This window comes from Pleurodeles waltl, chromosome 5 (assembly GCF_031143425.1).
Source record: "Pleurodeles waltl isolate 20211129_DDA chromosome 5, aPleWal1.hap1.20221129, whole genome shotgun sequence".
Taxonomy (NCBI): Eukaryota; Metazoa; Chordata; class Amphibia; order Caudata; family Salamandridae; genus Pleurodeles; species Pleurodeles waltl.
The window spans coordinates 383,695,489-383,718,684 of NC_090444.1; positions in this window are offsets into that span (position 1 = coordinate 383,695,489).

Sequence of the window (23,196 nt, forward strand, 5' to 3'; positions counted from 1 at the left end):
TTACTACAGTTCGGGTAGTTGCTTCTGTAATATTTTCAAGTGGCTTCAAGATCACAGTACAGTCGCAAGAGGGCGACAAAGATCTCTACAGGTTTAACTGTTCTAAATATGAATCTCTTTTTGGGTAGAGAGTCTCCAGTACATTGCTCCTCATGTTCCAGGAGAGACAGAAAACAAGTGTGCTAGAATAAATAATGCTTCACGCCAGCAAATGCAACTAATATGCTGCATAGCAATATTTGGTTCAAGAAGTGAGATTTTTCTAATTTGAGGGCCATAATTTAATCTGAATTTACCACGGAGCTATCATAGAGTTTGAAACCTCCATGAATTACCAGGCAATATGATTGCAATTCCACACACACAAATGTTCCTTCAGGATACCACCACCAGCCACCACGGACGCCAACACATCAGCACGCAACCTCCATCAATGGATCTCAGACTGCACCAACACACTGGCCCCCTCAGGAAACCCTCCGACAAGCACTCCCCCACGAAAGTCAGCTGGTTCTCCCCCACCCTCCACGAGTTCAAGCGCACCTGCAGATGGCTCGAGAGAAGATGGAGGAACAGCAAGACCCCGGCCTACCACAGAGCCTTCAAAACCACCGTCATCACACACCACCACCTCATCAGAACCACAAAGAAAACAGCCATTCTGGAATGCATCAATGCCAACGCACACAATAGCACAGAACTCTTTGCTGTGATCAAAGTATTCACCAAACCCAGCACAGACTCCATTGACATCCACCCTCCCAAGACCTCTGCGACAACGTTGCCACTTTCTTACTCCACAAGATTTTAGACATCTATGACAGCTTCACAACCCAGGAACCACCCACCCGCAACCACCGCACTCAGATACTCCAGCACCCAGCCGACCCTGCTCAACTGGACCACTCTCTCCACCGACGACACCCTAAAGATCATGAGAACCATCCACTCCAGAGCCCCCTTGGACCTGTATCCCCATCTCATCTTCAACTGAGCTGGCACCACCATCACCCCTGAACTCTGCCACACCATCAACTGCTCCATCGAGTCTCTCACCATCCCAGGAGACTGGAAGCACGCAGAAACCAACCCACTGCTGAAGAAACTCTCTGCCGTCCCGACAGACCTCAAGAACTAAAGACCCATCTCTCTGCTCTCCTTCCCAGCCAAGGTCATTGAGATGGCCATCAACAACAATTTCACCAACCACACCCTGGACCCCTCCCAATCAGGTTTCAGAACCAACCACAACACTGAGACTGCACTCCTTGCAGCAATGGACAACATCTGTACTCGCCTCGACCATGCCGAAACCACAGTCTTCATCCTCCTGGACCTCTCTGCCACCTTCGATACCTTCTCTCACCACACCCTCTGCACTAGACTCCATGACACCGGCATCCACAACAAAGCCTTAAAGTGGATCCACTCCTTCCTCACTGGCCTAACCCAGAGAGCCAGGCTTCCACCATTCTCCTCCAAACCAACAGAGATCAGCTGTGAAGTTCCTCAGGGCTCCTTTCTGAGCCCCACCCTATTCAACATCTATATTGCCCTCTCGCTAACACTGTAAAAAAACACGGACTCAACATTGTCTCCTACGCCAATGACACCCAGCAGATTCTCTCCCTCACCAATGAGCCTACAGCCGCAAAAAGCAACTTCCACAATGGAATAAAGGCAGTGGAGGACAGCTGCCTGAAACTCAACTCAGACAAAACTGAGGTCCTCATCCTGGGTTCCACTCCCTCTGCCTATGACGACTCCTGGTGGCCATCAATGCTCAGAACCCCCCCACTCTCACTGACCATGCACACAATCTTGGCATCATCGTAGGCTCCTCACTCTCAATGAACCACCAAATCTCATCCTCATGCTTCCACACACTGCACCTGCTCTGAAAGATCTTCAAATGGATCCCGATTGAGTCCAGGAGAACAGTCAGGCTTCCGCCGTTCTCCTCGAAACCGACAGAGATCAGCTGTGGAGTTCCTCAGGCCTCCTTTCTGAGCCCCACCCTCTTCAACATCTACATGGCGACGCTCGCTAACATTGTCAAAAACCACAGACTCAACGTTGTCTCCTACGCCAATGACACCCACCTGATTCTCTCCCACACCAACGAGCCTACAACTGCAAAAATCAACTTCCACAATGGAATGAAGGCAGTCACCACCTGGATGAAGGACAGCTGCCTGAAACTCAATTCAGACAAAACCAAGGTCCTCATCCTGGGTTCCATCCCTCTGCCTGGGACGACTCGTGGTGGTCCTGGACACTCAAATCTCCCCCACTCCCACCGACCATGCACATAATCTCAGCATCATTGCAGGCTCTTCACTCTCAGTGAACCACCAAGTCTCATCCTCATGCTTCCACACACTCTGCCTGCTCTGAAAGATCTTCAAATGGATCCCGATCGAGGCCAGGAGTACAGTCACCCAGGTGCTCATCATTAGCAAGTAAGACTACGGCAATGCACTCTATGCTGGCACCACCTTAACACTCTTAAAGAAACTGCAGAGAATCCAGAATGCCTCGGACAGACTCATCCTGGACACCCCCTGCCGCAGCCACATCTCCAATCACCTGAGAGACCTTCACTGGCTCACGATCAACAAAAGAATCACCTTTAAGTTCCTCATACACGCCTACAAGGCCCTCCACAACATCAGACCTGCACACATCAACCACCGGCTGACCTTCCACATGCCCACCAGACACTTCTGCTCTGCCCAACTGGCCCTTGTATTAACCCCAATGAAACACAACAACTCAGCCGGAGGAAGATCCTTCTCTTACTTCACCACAAAGACCTGGAACGCTCTTCAGCTACACCTCAGGCAATCACTCTCACTGCCTCAATTCAAGAAGGACCTCAAGACTTGGATCTAAGACTCAGCTCCCACTACCCCCCAGCGCCTTGAGACCCTGACGGGTGATTAGCCCTGCTTTACAAGAACACTGATTGACTGATTGATTGAATCATGTGAACGTTGAAGTGTGTAGTGTGTAATACCAGCTTCTTCTAATGTCAGAATAAATGATCAGTTACCCTCCTTCAAGGTCTATTGTTTTATTACAGATTCAGACTCAAAACCTGATAACATATATGTGCCTGAAATGATGATGCCCATGATGTGGGTATACACATATGAACAGTGTGCCACTAGTAATGGTCTTGACAAATGTGTGTCTGAGAGTGCCTACAACTTTCATTAGGTGGAACCTTTCTCCAATGCTGAGCCCTGATAGTCATGTGCCCAATGCTATTTGATCTAGGTGGTAACTCATGATCTACTGTTTTTATTTGTGCCTGCATGAAGCATGGTATGTCAGAGTGTTCTTGTGATCCATAGTTTTGTGTCTATTTAGTGCTAATGTGTTGGTTGTGGCATGCATCATGCCCCTCTGATGAGTTGTGGTTGGTATGTTTTTTATACAGCGAAAATTGCTGCCCATATGCTATGTGACTGCTTCAGGCACAGACCCTGTGCGCTTGTTCACATGGATGCTTTTTCAACTTCAATTTTTCTCTCTGTATTGGAAAAATATTGTTCCAGCCCATGTTGCACTATTTAAAGTCATTTTTATTCTAAACAAGGCATTGGTGATGGTGTGAACATTTAGGTGTCTGTGCGTTGTGCTATGCTGAACATTTTGTTATTGGAGTTGTCTCTTCCCCACCAAGCTAAATAGGCCATAGCTTTTTGCAAGTTTTCCTATTCTGACTGACGTAGAAGGGGGTATCTCAGTGATAAGGTTGGGCATGGTGAGATACGACCATAGAAACCTTTGTATTGAGTTTTCTGGATGAAGCTTAACTGACTCATGCCGTTTGGATACGTTCCTTTAACATGTGGTTAGCTCTCGCAAATAGACTGTTCACTTTAGGGCATGATAAGGTTATTTTCAAGTGTTTAATGGGTGATTCCATTAACAATTCCCTTATTTCATGACAGGTAAAGCAAACTTCATTATCTGTATCTAAAGTAGAAGGTGTTCATTTCATACAAAAATTGTCTCTCAAAAAATAAATTAATGCTTTGATTGTAATGTGGCTCATCATTTTGGTGACAATTCCAGTGTGAATTATAATTAATTAAACAAATGTGATTTTTTATACACACCTGGACAGACTGTTTCAAGGGCAAGCTTATCCAAAGGTTTATCAGGGAAAATTACGGGTGACAAGGGTAACTTACAAGTAAATTTGTTCTAATCACTCAGCAGTCAACTAGTGCAATCTTTCACCTTCTGTTCAATGTACACCTTTATTCTGGTGAACCATAATCTACTTCTGGCTTTATCCTTTGCAATACTCCTACAGAGATCACCCTATGTACCAGGTAAGCAATTTTGTTCCTTAAGTCAAGAGGAGGTATGTTCTCGTCATTGTGGAGAACTATGGCCCTCATTATGATTCCAAAGACGGTCTTTCGTAAGACCACCGAACCTGCAGGCCCGACAATGCTGCTGATTTCGGAATTCCACCCAAATATGGGTGGAATTCTGATACCAGTCATGCTGGCGGTCAGTGGTTAAGAGGCAGTTCTACCATTGGCACTGCCACGCCAAAAAGAGACCGCACACCATATTACGACCCGTAATATGGAGTGGCGTTGTTCTGAAGGCGGGGCACTGCCGGCAGTGGAAGTGCAGGGCCCATCCCCTCCTGGACAACCTCCTCAATGGACGAGGTAAGAGGATCTTCTGACAGGGGAGGGGTGTGTGTATGTGTGTGTGTGTGTGTATGTATGCGTGTCTGCGTGTGTGAGTGCATGTGTGAATGTTGTGAATGCTGGGGTGTGTGCGTGTCTCCGTGTGTGAGTATGTGTGTAAATGTTGTGGATGTGGCGGGACGGGGTGTTTGTGGGTGCATGTCTGTGTGTGTGAGTGATTGTGGACGGGATGAGGGGGTGTGTGAGTGATTGTGGATGGGGTGAGGGGTGTGTGTTTGTGGATGGGGTGAGTGAGTTATTGTGGATGGGATGGGGAGTGAGTGAGTGTGGATGAGGTGATTGCTGGAGTGTGTGTGTGTGGGTGTGAGAGATTGAGTGTGTGAGTGCAATTGAGCGGATAGAAGGAGTGAGTGTGTGTATGCGTGTACATGTGTATGTAAGTGGATGGGGAGGGGTGAGTGTTGTGTGAGTGGACAGGGGAAGGGGGTGCATGTTTGTGAGAGTGAACGGGGAGAGCGGGTGAGTGCGTGTATGCGGTGCAGGGTGTATTTGGGTGTGAATGTATGTATGTGCTGGGGAGGGTGGTGTGAATTTATGTATTCGCTGTGGGAGCTGAGGGTAAATGCATGGGTGAGTGCGGTGTTTGTGTACATATGTTAGTGTGAATGGGGGGGTGTTTGTGTGTGGGAGTATGTGGGTGCATGTGTGTGGGTATGTGGACGTGTGTGCGAGTGTGTCTTGGTAACAGGAATGCTTATTCCTGACGCCAGAATGCAAGACCGCCAGATTTTTCTGGTGGTGCGACTGCCAGAAAAATGCTGGCAGTCTCCCATGTGGTAATACGGCATACGCCGTGCTGGAGGTGCTCACCTCCAGCCTCGCGGAACGCAGAAAAGCAGCGGGACGGGGGATTATTGGCAGTTTGGTTTAGGCCAAGCAGCCAAACTATTAATTTGGCGATGAGACCGAAACTGCAGCCCTGGCAGTCTTCGGACCTTCAGGGTGGTAATGAGGGCCCATATCGTTGTGATTAATACATTTGTCACAGACCTCCCAGAAAGCTCTAGTTCTTCTTTTAGATCACCACATTTTGAGGGCCAGACATTTACAATGTGCATTTTTATTTGATTGTAGAGGGTGTCTTTTTCATACCCTCTCTCCACTCACTTTCTGGTATAGCAAATGTGTTGATTCCTGAAATAGGGCCTTTGAAGTGATTCAGTGACTTCATCAGTTGCTAGATTCTGATGTTGTCACCCAGTTCAAACAGGGTGCCTTTTTCTAACAAAAAACCTAATTTACCATTTATGCCTGTTAAATTCCGCACACATGTTGACAAATATTCAGTAATCCTAAGAAGGATTTTAGCTAATTGTCATTGGTGGGATAGGGCGCTTCCTTCACTGCATCCTCTGGACTTCTTTTTCGTCTGAAACCCTCTCTAGAGATGGTGTTACTTAGGTTGCGAACTTATCTGACAGATATTTTTGTAAAAAGTGGTCATGTTCGTGTACAGTGGCCCAATATACAATTATATCATCATAAAAGCATAATATATTACATAGCCCATTTAGGATATGCCACATAATTTTAAAAAAACTGCCACAGCAGATGCTAGTCAAAACGCAATTTTGCATGACATATAGGTCCCCGTGGGTGTAAAAAATGACTCAGGATGAAGAAATACCTAATGGTATGCCATTGAGAGATAGATTATACCTGAAAGAATTAGCCTCTGTCGTCGTATTTAACATTTCATTGGGTTTCTCTTAATCCATATGTTGTCATTAAGACCATGCAGGAAAAGACGTAGACCCTCCCAATGGGCTTTAGTTGCAAGAACTATGAAGGCTAGCCATTCAGAACCGTTTTTGAACTGGGCAATCCAAATATTAGTTAGTTTATTTAGTTCTTGTTCCAGTGATTCTTTCATTAGGTGCAGTATGGGATGTGGCCTGTGCGCACTGGGCTTCACTCCACCTATTAACTTCCTTTTATCGTACACATTGAGTAGTATCGGAAAATAGTTTGGGAAAGTCATCACATATGTAATTTGTCTATCACCAGCTGATCTGTCAACAGGAAGGGCTTGTTCATTATTAGTATGTCAAGAGTGAAGTCTAATTCCTTTTGATGTTGTTATCGCAAAAATTTGGAACCTTCCTTAAAAGCATATACTTTGTAATAAGTGGAGCTTTGAAAGTAATGTGTATTGTAACTATACCTTCAAGACGAATGGGTTCATTTTGTACCCAGTAGGGGAAATGTCAAGTGCTTCTAACATTAGGAAAGTGTATGAAATCATCACTACTCATCAATGTATATGAAGAACATGAGTATACAAACATTATAACAGCATTGCCATCTAAACATATTCTACATTTAGGAAATGATGTGTTAGAGTTATTGTTGGCATTGCTCAATTGGAAACAATGCTCTTCTTTCTTGACCAATGCTATCAGTGGCGATAATTGTTTGCTGTCACTTTGAAGGATCTGTTACAGTGCTCTACCAGATGGAGCTTGACGATCCTTGGAACTTTAGCTTAGTGCAAACATCACCTAAGTAAATTCATCAGAGTGTGCAAATTGAAACTATCAGCAACCAACATTATAACAGACTATGGGGGTCATTCTAATCTTGGCGGGCGGCGGGAGCCTCCCGCCAAGCGGGAACCGCCAGAAGACCGTACCGCGGTCAAAAGACCGGGGTGGTCATTCTGAGTTTCCCGCTGGGCTGGCGGGCGACCACCAGAAGGCCGCCCGCCCGTCCAGCGGGAAACCCCCTTCCACGAGGATGTGGCTCCGAATGGAGCCGGCGGAGTGGAAAGGGTGCGACGGGTGCAGTTGCACCCGTCGCAATTTTCAGTGTCTGCTATGCAGACACTGAAAATCTTTGTGGGGCCCTGTTAGGGGGCCCCTGCAGTGCCCATGCCATTGGCCTGGATGCACCGCCAGCCTGTTGACGGTGCATCCGCGGTCCCCGGCCCTGGCGGTCTATGACCGCCAGGGTCGGAATGACCCCCTATGTACATTAGCACAACCATTTGTAAATGCCAGAGATTATATGTAAATAGTAGAGACTATCAAGAAAGAGAAACTGTAGTGCCCATAATATCATTGTCATAATATGGGCTGATCTAAATATTGTGTTCTAAATATTGTCTATAAAAGTCTCAACGCATTGAAGTCAGTAATAGTAAATCTCCACCCAGAGGGCAGATATACTTGTAAACAATTTAGGACAGTATATATTATTAGGAGAATATTTTTCTGTATGGCATTCAGACGTTCAACCCTCATGTTCTTGAACAAAGAAAACTCATCTGGCTCAAGGCCATGAAGTACTGACCTGAAAGTTTTAGGGGCATATTTACAATCCCCTTGCTCCCCTTAGCGCCACCATAGAATCATTTGTTTTACGCTACAACAGTGCTAAACAGGCCTGCACCCAGCACCATAAATACAAAGTGGCACAATGCCAGAATTGCGCCACGTTGTAAACCCTTTGAGTCACATTATGCCTGTGCCAGGTATAATGTATGCAAGGGGGGTGTTCCCCCACAGGGAGGCCCAAAAAAATCATGCAGTGAAATTTAAAAGATTTCCCTGTGCCATTCTAGTGTCATTTTTTAACGGCTGCCCAGGGCAGGTGTTGAAGTGACACTGGGCTATTTCATATGGGCCTCCCTGAGCTTTGCTGGACTCGCGTCAAAAGGTTTGTCTCTAGTCCAGCAAAGTGCCACAATAGTATCAAAAATGTAGATATTAATGTGCTAAGGTGTGCCATGGTGCACTATATCGTAAATATAGTGCTACCATGGTGTCGTTAGGGGGATGCAGGGCAACGCAAGGAAACTAGTGCATCGGATCTGATGCACCAGTTCCTTGTAAATATGCCCCTTAATCACTACATGCCTCATGGCAGATGATTTTGGTCTAGATGCAGGTACAGAAAGCCCTATAGGGCAATCAGGAAGTACCCTAGGGCTGCTCTGGAAGCTTGGTGTGTGGGTCAGTTTTTTGTCTGTTTGTTGGTCTGTCATATGGTCAGGTTAGCCATTTGTTTTTGTTGATTTTTGTTGATTTCCCTGATATTGCCTCAAACATTTCCTGCAGCATGCAAAAATTAATGTAGTCTCCTCTATCCTGTAAAACACCTATACATTGTGTCTGTACAAGTTGAAAACTATTGCAAGTTGCAGATGTGGGCCATTTTTTTAACTAACTGCTTCGCTAAAAGGGCCACTTTTATTTTAGTTCCTGAGCCTATTTTCTGTCCCAGTCTCACCCTGCCTGCGTGAGAGGCAAGACCATTTTCTTTACCGTCATCTACTAGCCATCCACTTTGCCAAAATTACATTCAAGCTATTCTCTGAAAAATAGAATTCAAAGCAATTTATATGAAGCTTTTCACAAAAGTTGAGGTATACATCCAAAACGTGTGATAGTTATTTTTTTGGTTGGAGAATTTATTTATTGTTGTCTGGAGTCCTCACAAAGCAAACAGGCCTGGACTTGCAGATTGCAAGAGTGGTAAACACGTAGGCGGAACAAATATGTGCCACAGGCACCATTGTGAGAATACATCAGAGGCAGTAACAATTCAATAACCATCATACGTTTCAACTTTAGATTGGTAAATCGGTTTTATAAGTTTTTATGTGGTATACTCATGTCTAGCCACTCTATGAAGTTTTATCCGCCAGTAACTGCATGAGGGTGTGGTGGGCTGTCTCCAGTGTCAGAGAATGCATAGTTTAGCCATGGCAAGGAAGCTTGCTAACAATCGGTGCTAATGAGTTGTCAAAACTGACAGACCTGCGATATCCTGTAGGACAACTAACTGGTGGTTGGGGGAGACGAGGCAGGGACTGTGAAGGTAAAGATGAGACCAGACAGCTGCCCAGTAACTGGCAAGCATTCGGTGCGACCAAAGGATGTGAAAGAAGATACTAACCCACATTTATACTTTTTTAGCGCCGCATTTACGCCGCTTTTGCAATTGTATTTTGAATGTTTGCGCCGCTTTTGCGTCAAAAAATGATGCAAATGCGGCGCTAAAAAGAAATAAATATGGGCCTAAGTTCTGCATTGCAATTCCAGCGAGTCATGGGGGTAACAGTTTGGCCCATTTGAGTTTTGATGGTGACAAACAGCAGTCAGGAAGTACTTTTAAGTAGAAAACTTCATTCTGGATTTCTTGAGAGCCCAGTCATTGTTTGCTGGGGAGTAGTTTTACCCAGCAGTAGTTCCCATGCGAAAATTTTTGTCTGGCTGGATAGGCCAGAGTTTAAGGATTTAATGAGTGCTCCATACAATCCGGAGACTACACTCCAACAACATCCCAAAACACAGAGGTACTGAAGAACAGGTGAGATGGGAACTCCACTGGCTGGGTTCCAAATACAGCTTGCAGACATTTGTTTAGTTGTTGATTGCCACTGGTCCGCGAGCCCAGGCCTGAATTCTGTCCGCAAGACGTGAAATGACTTAAGTGGGCTACTATCATGCATTTCATCCTCCCACTCGAGGCCCTTTAAATACCACTACACCCAAAAGAAAGGTGTCCCTCTAATACAGGGGACTGCATTGTGCCACAGTGGTGCTTTATAGTTCTGCAGCCGTAGGGTTACCACAAGTGTAGGAGAATTTTTCCAGGACGCTGCTGTTGCCGAAAGGACAGGATTGGAGGCCACCACTCAGTTGGAGGTGGTCAGGTATATGGGCAGTGAAAAATGTGGATCTTTGAGAAGATGTTGTTCAAAGCATGCCTGCAGGGGGGGCATCTCTGTAAAGGGCTCAAGTACGCTTTGAGCTGTGGTCAATTAAAGTTTTGGCTGCAAGATTTCATGTGGAACAGTCACTTCGATGCCTGATAGGTGTTTGCTGGATATTCAAAGAGGAATCATACCAAAGAGGTAGTGGAATCAGGGAGCTACAGTTATTTTAATAGTCTGCATCCTTGCCCAAAGGGAAAGGTTAAGATGTGACCATCACATCAAATCCTACTTTGTTACCCCTGTGAATGGGAAGAGGTTGTCCTCCACCATGTGAGCGTGATCCACATTTATTCTGACACCCATTTAGCGGAGGCTCTCAGAGACCCAACTCATATATCTGTGAATGCACGCAGCCGTAGTAGAGCAGGCCATGGGGAACACCTCACACTTCCACCAGTTGGTTTCTTAACCCGATCTCTGAGATAAATCCTTAGTTAGGGATACCACTGCAGCTATTGAGGAATAGGGATGGGACAAGGGGAGGGCCTCATGCACCTGATAAAGCGCCGCTGCATGTGGCATGTGGTGTTTCCTTTAAAGCAAGTAGCACAGTTCGATTCAATGTTTTCTGATAAAACGTCCTCATCTATCGGAAAAACAGAGAAGAAATCCTATTCCATTTTCCCAGAAGAATCAGGTCAGTGTCTTTCTCCCACCAGAAGCAGTGTCTGTTTGGTATGGGTCTGTTACTGCAAAACTAAGATGAGATTTACCTTGACACATGCTAAGTATGTTTTTTTCAAAAGTTCTTGCACTGCGGGATGTTTTATACTCTAATGACTGATAGACTTGGAAAGTAGAGGAAAGGATTGCCTGTGTACTGGGGATCAGCTTAATGTTTGATCTCTCACGGGAGTGAAGAGTAAGTTGCATCTCCTTATTTCTCTGAGCACATCTTTATATTTTTATTTCCATGCTGGTTCCAGTAGTTCTGCTCCTCTGGTGATGTGCATCTCTTGGAACTGAGCTGGAAGGTGAGAACTGCTGCATCTTCTGACACTGTAGCAGGAGCCACCGGGCTACCTGCTACTGCTCAGGCTCATCATGATAGTATTGACCACAAGAGGCACTCATTACAAAAAAAAAATACAGTACTCTAAAGTCAATATTCATTAAACTCGTTACAAAATTGAAAATACAGTACTCATAAGTCAGTGTTCATTAGACCATAATTGGATTCCATATATTTCTAAAGGAAAAAAAGGATGATATTCAGCATATATGTCAATGTCCTCAAATTAAATATCAATATCCAAATCCAAAGGAACCAAAAATTTTAATCTGTTGCTCCAAACTTGTTATATGATCCAAGGTCAAAGTCCAAATTCCTTCAGTCAAAATTCAGTCATATTCTTCAAAAGTATCTTGTAATCAGTGTTGATTCCACTTCACATTCAGATTCACAGCCAACACGTGTTTCGTCCGGGAATTTCCCAATGACTTTGTCAGGGCTGTAATCGTATAAGTACCTATTATTACAGTCTCGATCCACAATCCTGAATATGGAAACCACCACCAATGTGATGAAACGGTGGGATAGAGAGGCATGCAAGTTCTTAGAGCATCTTCGTTCCCACATGTGAAGATATCACATATTGTGTCATCATGCATTATTATTACTAAGTCACGTGCCACTATATCATGAATAGAATCATAAAATTAGTGCTGGAATATAAGAGTTGTAGGTGTGTATTCCCTAAAGATGTTAGATTTACTAAATCACTTATCTTACTTACCATATCGTAACCTCAATCCCTGATGGTACACCTAATCACTAATATTGTGTAGAAATGAACCCATACTCTTACCTACAATATATAGGTCAAATTTTTTTTACTTAGATATTCCTTGTTGACGTATCCAGAACACTCCTATTATGAAATATCTATTGTTGATAAAACACAGAGACTAAATACACATCCAAGCAATAAAAATACCAAAAAATAACCAATAACACCCAACTCTCTAGGACCACATGTCTATATGTGTCAAAATAAATGACCACTCACTTAGATATGAGTGGTACAGTTATACCGTGTTACCTGACCAATCCAAACCGTCTCTACTCTCCTATCTATTGTGAGCATGTCTGTGTACATGATATTTTAATTATCTCTCACATGTATGGGCACAGTTACATGATAAAGACACTGAGGGGGTCATTACGACCCTGGCAGTGGCGTCCGTACTGCCAACAGGAGACCCATATTTCTAACGCGGCGGTAGCGCCGCGGTCGCACCGCCGGGGACGTCGATTTCCCGCCGTTTTAGCCCCGGCTGCCCTGGGGATTATGACTTCCCTACCGCCAGCCTGTTTCTGGCGGTTTGCACCACCAGGAAGAGGCTGGCGGTAAGGGGAGTCCTGGGGCCCCCCTAACAGGGCCCCGTGCAGCTTTTCACTGTCTGCAAAAGAACAGAATTTACGGATACTTTGGGAAAAACCTATAAGATTACAACATACAATAATTGTGGTACCCCCTTTGTGGTATATGTGGTGCTTTGCAAATGCAATCGGTACTATGTTGGGAGTACAATTCGTCCACTAAGAATAAGGATAGGAGAACATGCAAGGGCACTTGCACATGAGGATTATAGATACCCATTAGTAGCACATATATTGTCATGTGAATTGCAAGGACCCTACAAGTCTTTTGAGTTTTTTGGCATTGATCATATAGGCATTGACCCAAGAGGAGGTAATAGGGAGCTAACGTTAAGGAAGAAAGAGGCCATTTGGATATTACGATTAAAAGCAGTAGAAACAGGTCTCAACACAGACAGGGAACTTGAATATTTTCTTGGTGATTAGGAGGAATGGGTTTAACAGCAGGATGACAATAATACTTTCAATAATATTAATATTAACATGATGTTGTCCAAATGTTTTCATCACTTGATATGGGTCTATACGAAAGATGCTATCATATACTGTATGGATACATCGAATTAGGACAAATGTGAGATATAAATCTACATGTATTGAGTTTACATTGATTAATGATATAGGATATGGAAACATTTCTTGATTTAGAGTTAAAACTCTGTATACAATGTTATATGATTAATGTACTGTAAGTGAGATATATGTTCTATATTATGGGCCTGATTACAACTTTGGAGGAGGTGTTAATCCGTCCCAAAAGTGATGGTAAAGTGACGGATATACCACCAGCCGTATTACGAGTTACATAGGATATAATGGACTCGTAATACGGCTGGTGGTATATCCGTCACTTTACCATCACTTTTGGGACAGATTAACACCTCCTCCAAAGTTGTAATCAGGCCCTATGTGTTTTCCTATTTTCTAGATAGGATTATTGATATATCGGTTGTGGGGTAACAACCCTTGCTTTGTCTAGGCAAAAATTATTAGATCTAAATTAGGGAATATATCACTAGAGTGAAATATTAACACTAAGGGTTTATTGATGTACAATTGTATTTCTCTGTAAGCACTTACTAATTTTCACCAGATTGACTGCTGTTCGACACAACTCTTTAATTTTTGTTCCTACTTTCTATTTGGCACCTGACACTCATATCTAATAGTTATGTTTCTCATACTGAGTGCTGTATCGCTATTGTTCAAATAAGATTGACAATATCTTAGCCCTCCCTATGGAATTTTTAATAGTCTTTAACTTTCAAGATATATACAGTGGTTCAGTTCTTACTTTATCTTTGGGTGAACAACAAACGAAGACTATTTCACCTCTAATAGGGCCACCAGCCGATTAGTCCTTTCTTTATTATTATGAAGAACATCCTAGTTTAATAGTATCAATTCACTAGCAAGATGGCGGTCGGTATCTTTGTCCTGTGTCTATGTTGATTGACAAACAAGTACTGTTTAACTTCTAATATGGCCACCAGCCGAGTAGTCCTTTCTTTATTATTATGAAAAATATCCTTGTTTTTTCACTAGCAAGATGACGGTCGGTATCTTTGTCCTTTGTCTATGTTGCTTGTCTAAGATGACTCGCGCAAGATCTTAGACATCGTAACAAGCGTCCAGCCCTTCGGTTATATTTAGGGCTTGGAGACGCTACCTACAGCGGCATTGATAGTTTACAGCCCTACGTGCACTCGCATACGGGGATCGGCATCAGGATTGGATTTAATTTGAATATGATTTAAACCCAGGTGAGTCACTTGGAGGCAGTGGTGTTCGTGGATAGGATGGAGGGCTTAAAAGTATTATTAATGTTTCCGAGTGGAGCTGACAGTAAGAGTCAGGATTACAGCCTATATTCGGAATTTGTATAAAAGATATATGCCTCGGTTAATATGAGATATAACACTCAGGGGGTCATTCCGACCCTGGCGGTCCATGACCACCATGGCGGAGGGCGGCGGAAGCACCGGCAACAGGCTGGCGGTGCTTCCTGGGCTATTCTGACCGCGGCGGTAAAGCCGTGGTCAGAAAAGGGGAACCGGCGGTTTCCCGCCGGTTTTCCCCTGGCCCAGAGAATCCGCCAGCGCGGCGCTGCTTGCAGCACCGCCATGGGGATTCCGACCCCCTTCCCGCCAGCCTGTTTCTGGCGGTGTCCACCGCTAGAACCAGGATGGCGGGAACGGGTGCCATGGGGCCCCCTAACAGGGCCCCACAAAGATTTTCACTGTCTGCTTTGCAGACAGTGAAAATCGCGACGGGTGCCACTGCACCCGTCGCACCCATGCAACTCCGACGGCTCCATTCGGAGCCGGCTTCCTCATTGCAGGGGCTTTCCCGCTGGGCCGTCGGACGGCCTTTTGGCGGTCGCCCGCCGGCCCAGCGGGAAAGTTGGAATGACCGCCGCGGTCTTTTGACCGCGGTGCGGTCATTCGGCGGTAAACGCATGGCGGGCAGCGACCGCCGCCCGCCACGGTCAGAATGACCGCCTCAGTGTCTTTATCATGTAACTGTGCCCATACATGTGAGAGATAATTAAAATATCATGTGCACAGACATGCTCACAATAGATAGGAGAGTAGAGACGGTTTGGATTGGTCAGGTAACACGGTATAACTGTACCACTCATATCTAAGTGAGTGGTCATTTATTTTGACACATATAGACATATGGTCCTAGAGAGTTGGGTGTTATCGGTTATTTTTTGTTATTTATATTGCTTGGATGTGTATTTAGTCTCTGTGTTTTCTCAACAATAGATATTTCATAACAGGAGTGTTCTGTATACGTCAACAAGGAATATCTAAGTTAAAAGATTTTGGACCTATATATTGTAGGTAAGAGTATGGGTTCATTTCTACACAATATTAGTGATTAGGGGTACCATCAGGGATTGAGGTTACGATATGTTAAGTAAGATAAGTGATTTAGTAAATCTAACATCTTCAGGGAATACACACCTACTAACTCTTATATTCCAGCACTAATTTTACGATTCTATTCATGATATAGTGGCACGTGACTTAGTAATAATAATGCAAGATGACACAATATGTGATATCTTCACATGTGGGAACGAAGATGCTATAAGAACTAGCATGACTCTCTATCCCACGGTTTCATCACATTGGTGGTGGTTTCCATATTCAGGATTGTGGATCGAGACTGTAATAATAGGTACTTATACGATTACAGCCCTGACGAAGTCATTGGGAAATTCCCAGACGAAACACGTGTTGGCTGTGAATCTGAATGTGAAATGGAATCAACACTGATTACAAGTTACTTTTGAACAATATGACAGAATTTTGACTGAAGGAATTTGGACTTTGACCTTGGATCATATAACAAGTTTGGAGCAACAGATTTAAATGTTTGGTTCCTTTGGATTTGGTCATTGATATTTAATTTGAGGATATTGACATATATGCTGAATATCATCCTTTTTTTCTTTTAGAAATATATGGAATCCAATTATGGTCTAATGAACACTGACTTATGAGTACTCTATTTTCGATTTTGTAACGAGTTTAATGAATATTGACTTTAGAGTACTGTATTTTGTTTTTGTAATGAGTGCCTCTTGTGGCCAATGGTATTTATAAGTGCATATGCACATATTAAGACCCAGGGGTGGGGTCTTTCAAGGGCGCACCTTTATAGGATATAACCTTTATTGATATTTACCTTATTAGCCAGAGCGCCTAGTATTCTCCCAGTATAGTACACCCACACATAATCATCATGATAGTAACAATTTATTTGAGATTTAAGAGAGAAACCATAAAACCAGCACATGTATATACAACAGTACAATACATGGCGCTCAGGATCAAATCATAATTATCCGGCGTTGATGGTGGAACAGACCTGTGCTGCCTGTCTGCTGAAAGTTCTGAGGTTGAAAGACATAGGCCCATATTTATACTTTTTTAGCGCTACTTTTTGATGCAAAAGCAGCGCAATCTTACAAAATACAAGTGTGCACTACTTTTGCGTCAAAAAGCGGCGCAAACGCCTCGCTAAAAAAGTATAAATGTGGGCCATAATATTAAACAGCAAACCCTGCAATGAGACCCCCAGATGCTTGCACTGATGTTTGAATATTGAACATGATGCGGCAGCCACAACCGAAAAATACCAAGCACAGTTACCATGGCTTGACCCCCACCTTCGAAAGTGAGCACCAGTCAGAAAACGAGCTTAAGATGATCTGCATAGGCACATTGTCCTCAGAACATTTGAACCTTCTCCTCCAGAAATGGGTGAGGCCAGGACAGGACTCGCCATCTGCACCGGGCTGCTATCTGTGGGTATATGGTGGCTCCTGCATATGATAGGTGAGGTGGGTTAGATCTAAGGGTAAGATAATTAGGCTAAGTGGAGGACAAAAAGTGCAAAATGCGTGCATTACTGGTAATCGAATAGTGTGCAAACTTCTGTTTGCGTCCTGACCAGAATTACTGTGGGATTTAGAATTAGGTTCTAACCTATTTATTAAATACAAAGTGCAAAAGCACATTTATCCTTTTAATAATTTTTTGTTCTATTAGAGAAATTTCTTCTATAAGGCCCCTATGAAATATTGGGGTGGAGATACCCTTTTGTTTGCCGTCCTTTTAATACAATTAACCCAGCACTTACTCGGACCTCTTTACAAAAAACAATCTCTGTGCCTTTCGACATTAAAGCTGTTTAATTGTGAATTGTTTTTATTTATGTGTTTTTGCATGACCAGCCCCTCTCTGCAATGCATACTGCCCAACTGCAGACAGTTTGCCAGACTAATAGGTAACCTAAATTCGTAATTTTGACCTTCACACGGAAATATTCGATGATCCTGATTCTGCGGCATAAGCTATATTAACTAAGGGCTAAGGCTCTCTGCAAGAACATCACATTGGGCAAAGTCAGCAAGTGGCTGTTCAGTGGCTTCAATTCAACTTATAGGATATCATAGTTCAGAGGTTAGTGAATTGTGGAAAAGGTCCAGGCAAGAGGTGGATGGGGAAGAGAAAGGTGAGATTGCATCTACTTTGGACGAAGGAGGCCCTTAACTTCAGATTTCCAAAGGAAGCAAGAATTGTTCTACCTTCTGTAGTGGTTATGTATTGATTTCCAGTGGTAGGAAGTTCCATCAGAGGAAATTCAGAGTTAAGGTTTTGTTGTCTAAAATTCCTACAATAGCAACACAAAAGGATGATGAACGGAGTGCTGAACAATGAAAACACCCACCCCCAGTCACAGATCTGGGTTTAATCCATTGTTCTTTTGCCCACCATGCCACCCCAGTTTGGACCCAACCATCTGCAAATCAGTCTTGACCCTGTTCCTCATGGGAACAATCCAGCCTGAACTGACAAGCCAGGTCCTCCCTAGACCGGAAACAAGCATCCTGGGACTGGTTTCAGGGTATCACCCTTCATCAGCAAGGCTAGCTTGAATCCAGTGGCACAGTGAGCAAGGGACCCACGTCTGAGCGAACCCTTCCCACATAGGGCAACTTTAGCAACACCAAAGGATGATGGACGGAGTGCTGAACAATGCAAACACTCACCCCCAGTCATAGACCTGGGTTTAATCCATCATTCTTTTGCTCACCAAAGTTGCTCTAGGTGGGAAGGGTATGCCCATACGTGGGTCCAGTGCTCACTATGCCACTGGATTCAAGCTAGCCTGGCTGATGAAGGGTGATACCCTGAAACTGGTCACAGGATGCTTGTTTCCGGTCCAGGGAAGACCTGGCTTGGCAGTTCGGTCTGGACTGTTCCCATGTGGAACAGGGTCAAGACTGATTTGTATATGGCTGGGTCCAAACTGGGGTGGCATGGTGAGCAAAAGAACAATGGATTAAACCCAGATCTGTGACTGGGGGTGAGGTTTTGCGCTGTTCAGCGCTCTGTCCATCATCCTTTTGTAATGCTAAAGGTGCCGTAAGTGGGAAGGGTATGCCCTGATGTGGGTCCCGTGCTCACTGTGCCAATGGATTCAAGCTAGCCTAGCTGATTAAGGGTGATACCCTGAAAATGGTCCCAGGATGCTTGTTTCTGGTCCAGGGAGGACCTGGCTTGGCTGTTCGGGCTGGACTGTTCTCATGCGGAACAGGGTCAAGACTGATTTGCATATGGCTGGGTCCAAACTGGTGGTGGCATGGTGAGCAAAAGAACGATGGATTAAACCCAGATTTGTGAGTGGGGGTGAGTGTTTGCATTGTCCAGCACTCTGTCCATCATCCTTTTGTGTTGCTAAAGTTGCCCTAAGTGGGAAAGGTATGCCCAGGCGTGGGTCCCCTGCTCACTGTAACACTGGATTCAAGCTAGCCTGGCTGATGAAGGGTGATACCCTGAAACTGGTCCCAGGATACTTGTTTCCGGTCCAGGGAGGACCTGGCTTGGTAGTTCGGGCTGGAGTGTTCCCATGCGGAACAGGGTCAAGACTGATTTGCATATGGCTGGGTCGAAACTGGGATGGCATGGTGAGCAAAAGAACGATAGATTAAACCCAGATCTATGACTGGGGGTGAGTGTTTGCATTGTTCAGCACTCTGTCCATCATCTTTTTGAGTTGCTAAAGTTGCCCTAAGTGGTAAGGGTATGCCCAGACGTGGGTCCCATGCTCACTGTGCCACTGGATTCAAGCTAGCCTGGCTGATGAAGGGTGATACCCTGAAACTGGTCCCAGGATGATTGTTTCCGGTCCAGGGAGGACCTGGCTTGGCAGTTCGGGCTGGACTGTACCCATGCAGAACAGGGCCAAGACTGATTTGCATATGGCTGGGTCCAAACTGGGGTGGCATGGTGAGCAAAAGAATGATGGATTAAACCCAGATCTGTGACTGGGGGTGAGTGTTAGCATTGTTCAGCACTCTGTCCATCATCCTTTTGTGTTGCTAAAATTCCTACGAAACAAGTATGGTGTCGATACTCATAAGTCCATTCTGTGGGTACATAGACAGGAACTGATCTTCACAATTTAAAAGTATCAACTGCAGTTACTAATGACTGTTCTCTCCTCAGGTCCCATTGCTGCTAAATCCAAAGACATCCTGAAAAATGAAGGTCTCACATCAGGAAAATAGGACGTGGCATCAGGAAGAATTTGCATTGGTCCAAAGTGTATGCTGGGTAGCCAGGAGATCTACCTCTTTAAAAGTTATCACCAAAACTACTTTCAATGGCAAACATTTGAAAATTCAAAGGATCTGTAGTTAAAGATTTGTCTCCCATTGACCTGAAAAATCCCACATCCTTGTTCATGTTCTCAACCTGGTTCAGATCCCTTATTCCCACAGTCTTTTATTTCACGAATCCATTATGAGTGATGACTGAGGGTAGTTAGCTATGGAGTGTGCCACGTGGTATACATTTGCCTCGACCAAAGCCTCATAGTACCTGCTAGCATTAAAATAAGATAGCTATTACACAAGCATCTTGGATTTCATTGTTTAAAACAAAGGGGATTTTAGAAATTATTTTCCAAAGAATACATCTTCCAGTCACTGTGTGACCGTGCCCAGTTGCAATGGTCTTTATCAGGAAAAACCCAGTTCTCTATAGTCCAGCACAATTCCATCTTGATGATATGGCACCCCTTTTCAACCTAAACAAACTTTGGCAATTTTGACTTCCTTTGTTTATCAATTGCAGGACTAAAATGCAAATTGACATTGGGGTTTGACCTCCATTTTTTATCAAGGTGATTCATCCATTTGTGGAGAGGATAAAGTAAGGGGTTATAAAGCCTGAAACAGATTAAATGTTTTGGTTACACCTGATTTCCAATTCACCTTTCAAAACACCAATTATTTATGAAAAAAAGTATAAATACTCTTATGAACAGCTTAAGTGTACATAATTTCCCTGTAAAGCACAGGATATTATGGGCTCATTTGCTTGATATCTATTTGTGTGGAAATACTATACACACTGGCACCTAAGAAAACTAATTTACGATTTTAAGCATATTAGACCTGTCAGCCTTCGATTGCCCTTCCCACAAACCTTTTTTCCTTCCTCCTTCATTTTTTTGGCTGATCTCATTTTTGCTGGCCTTAGGATTCTGTACACCTTACTACTGCCTACCAGTGCTAAAGTGCATGTGCTCACTCCTTACAACATGGTAACATTTGCTTATCCCAAATTTGAATATTTAACTTACTTATAAGTACCTGCTAAAGTGATGCTACATGTACCCAGGACCTGTAAATGAAATGCTACAAGTGGGCCTGCAGCACTCATTGTGCCACCCACTTACGTAGCCTTTTAAACAGTTCTAAACTGCCATTTTGACCTGGTAAAATAAACCATTTGCCAAGCCTAAGCTTTCTTTTCAAAACATATGTTATCCCAAGGGTAGGCCCTCGATAGGCCAAAGGGCAGGGTGTAGTGTATTTAAACATGATGACATGTAATTTTAATCTTAACGTCCTAGAAGTGAAAAACTCTTTAATTAATTTTTCACTTCTGACTACAGCAAGGCCTACATCTCACATAGGATAACTTTGGGTTACCTTATTACATTTAATAAGCTATCATTTCCAAATGGGACCAGGTCACCCATTCATGTTTGATGTCTTTGGAATTGTAATGAAAAATCCTCTTTCATTGTAAAGTCACATTTTAAATTACAATTTTTAAAATGCCCCAGTTTGGGACTTCTTTATAGTTAGTAAAAAGGAGCTGAACATTGCCATATGCTCCATTTGCCAAGCAAATGTTAGTCTGGTTAAGCTTGGTACAAACTATGGTACCGTAGGCGAAACAACTCATTAAAAAAAAAACAATGCGCAATCCGCTGGGAGGCGCACCTTAGCGGCCAAAACCTGCAGGGAATCTGATCCGATCATGGTGGAAGGTGGAGAAGAGGGTGACATTTTCATTACACAAATCAGCCCTGTCTCCTGAAGTGCAGTAGTATTGTCGCCCACATCAGCAACATTGCAATGGCACAAGAAGACTCAGAGTCAGGTCAAGACAACAAGGCAAGAACATACAGTGGCTGCCCTGCTGAGATGCATATTGAGCCTACCATCACCTTCTGCTCTCAAGAAGTTGCCTGCATCAGTGTCGCCAGTAAAGATAAAAATCTAGACTACTATTATTGGAATGTTGAAGCAGGGGGGCAATACAAATGCAACCACCCAGGAGCACGTTTGTACAATGAGAAGCTGACTAAAATGTTGGTGCTGGACCTCCTCCCTCTTTCTTTTGTGGAAGGAGTGGGTTTTATAGAATTTGTGGCGGCCATCTGCCTGAAATGGTGGATTCCAAGCCAGACCTATCTTGCCAGAGGTGCTGTTCCAGAGCTACATCAAGAGGTGCTGGAATTGGTTGGTCAAGTTTCACAGCAGAATGCTGTCCACAAAATCCACCTGACAAGAGACATGTGGACCAGTTGCCAGGCCACTGATTGCATGTGCATCACTGCACACTCGATCTCTTTGTGGGCGTTAGATAAATGATATCTGCAGGTGTTGACACTGCTGAAATTTGTAATAGTGCTTGCAAGCATGCAACTGTACCTATGTTTGCTATGGAGAAATCCCCTACAACTGCAAAAATCTTGGATGACTTTAACAGCAAGGTCTTTGATTGGCTTTGTCCCACAGAGCTTAACATTGGATTTGTTGCCACGGACAATGGTAGTAATATAATTAAGGCCATGTCAGATATTGGCTATTTCAGCATCCTGTGTTTGGTGCACTGCATCAACATCATTGCACAGGGCTTGCTAAAAAAATAACCTGAGCCAGCAACTTACCATTCACATGCAGAAGAATCTGCACTCATTTCAGCCATTCTTTTAAAGCCCGGAAGCTGTAGTAGATTATCAAGCATGATAATAGAATGCCAGTTGAAGCAATCATACAGGAGGTGCCAACACATTGGAATTCAACTGATTACATGTTGCAATGTCTGTTTGAGCAGTACAGACTGATCAATGAATATGTCATGCAAAGAAGGGATACAATTGTGAAAGGCATGATCATTAAGATGGACCAATGGGGCCTGGTCAAATTCCTGACAGTGATGCTGCTTACTTTTGAAAACTTTTACACGGGAAGTCAGCAAGGAGGACTGTACCATGGGCCAAGCTATCCCATTGTTGCACGTGCTGCAGAAACAGCTAAAGGAGGTGTCTGAAATGTACGCAGGTTTGGATGAAAAAACTGTTGTGCAGGAGTTGGTGGAGAGCTTAATCCTTTGTTTATCTGTTGATTCAAGGCTATGAAGAGATATTGGCCCGTATTTATACTTTTTTTAGCGCCGCATTTGTGCCGCTTTTTGACGCAAAACGGCGCAAACCTACAAAATACAATGGTATTTTGCAAGTTTGCG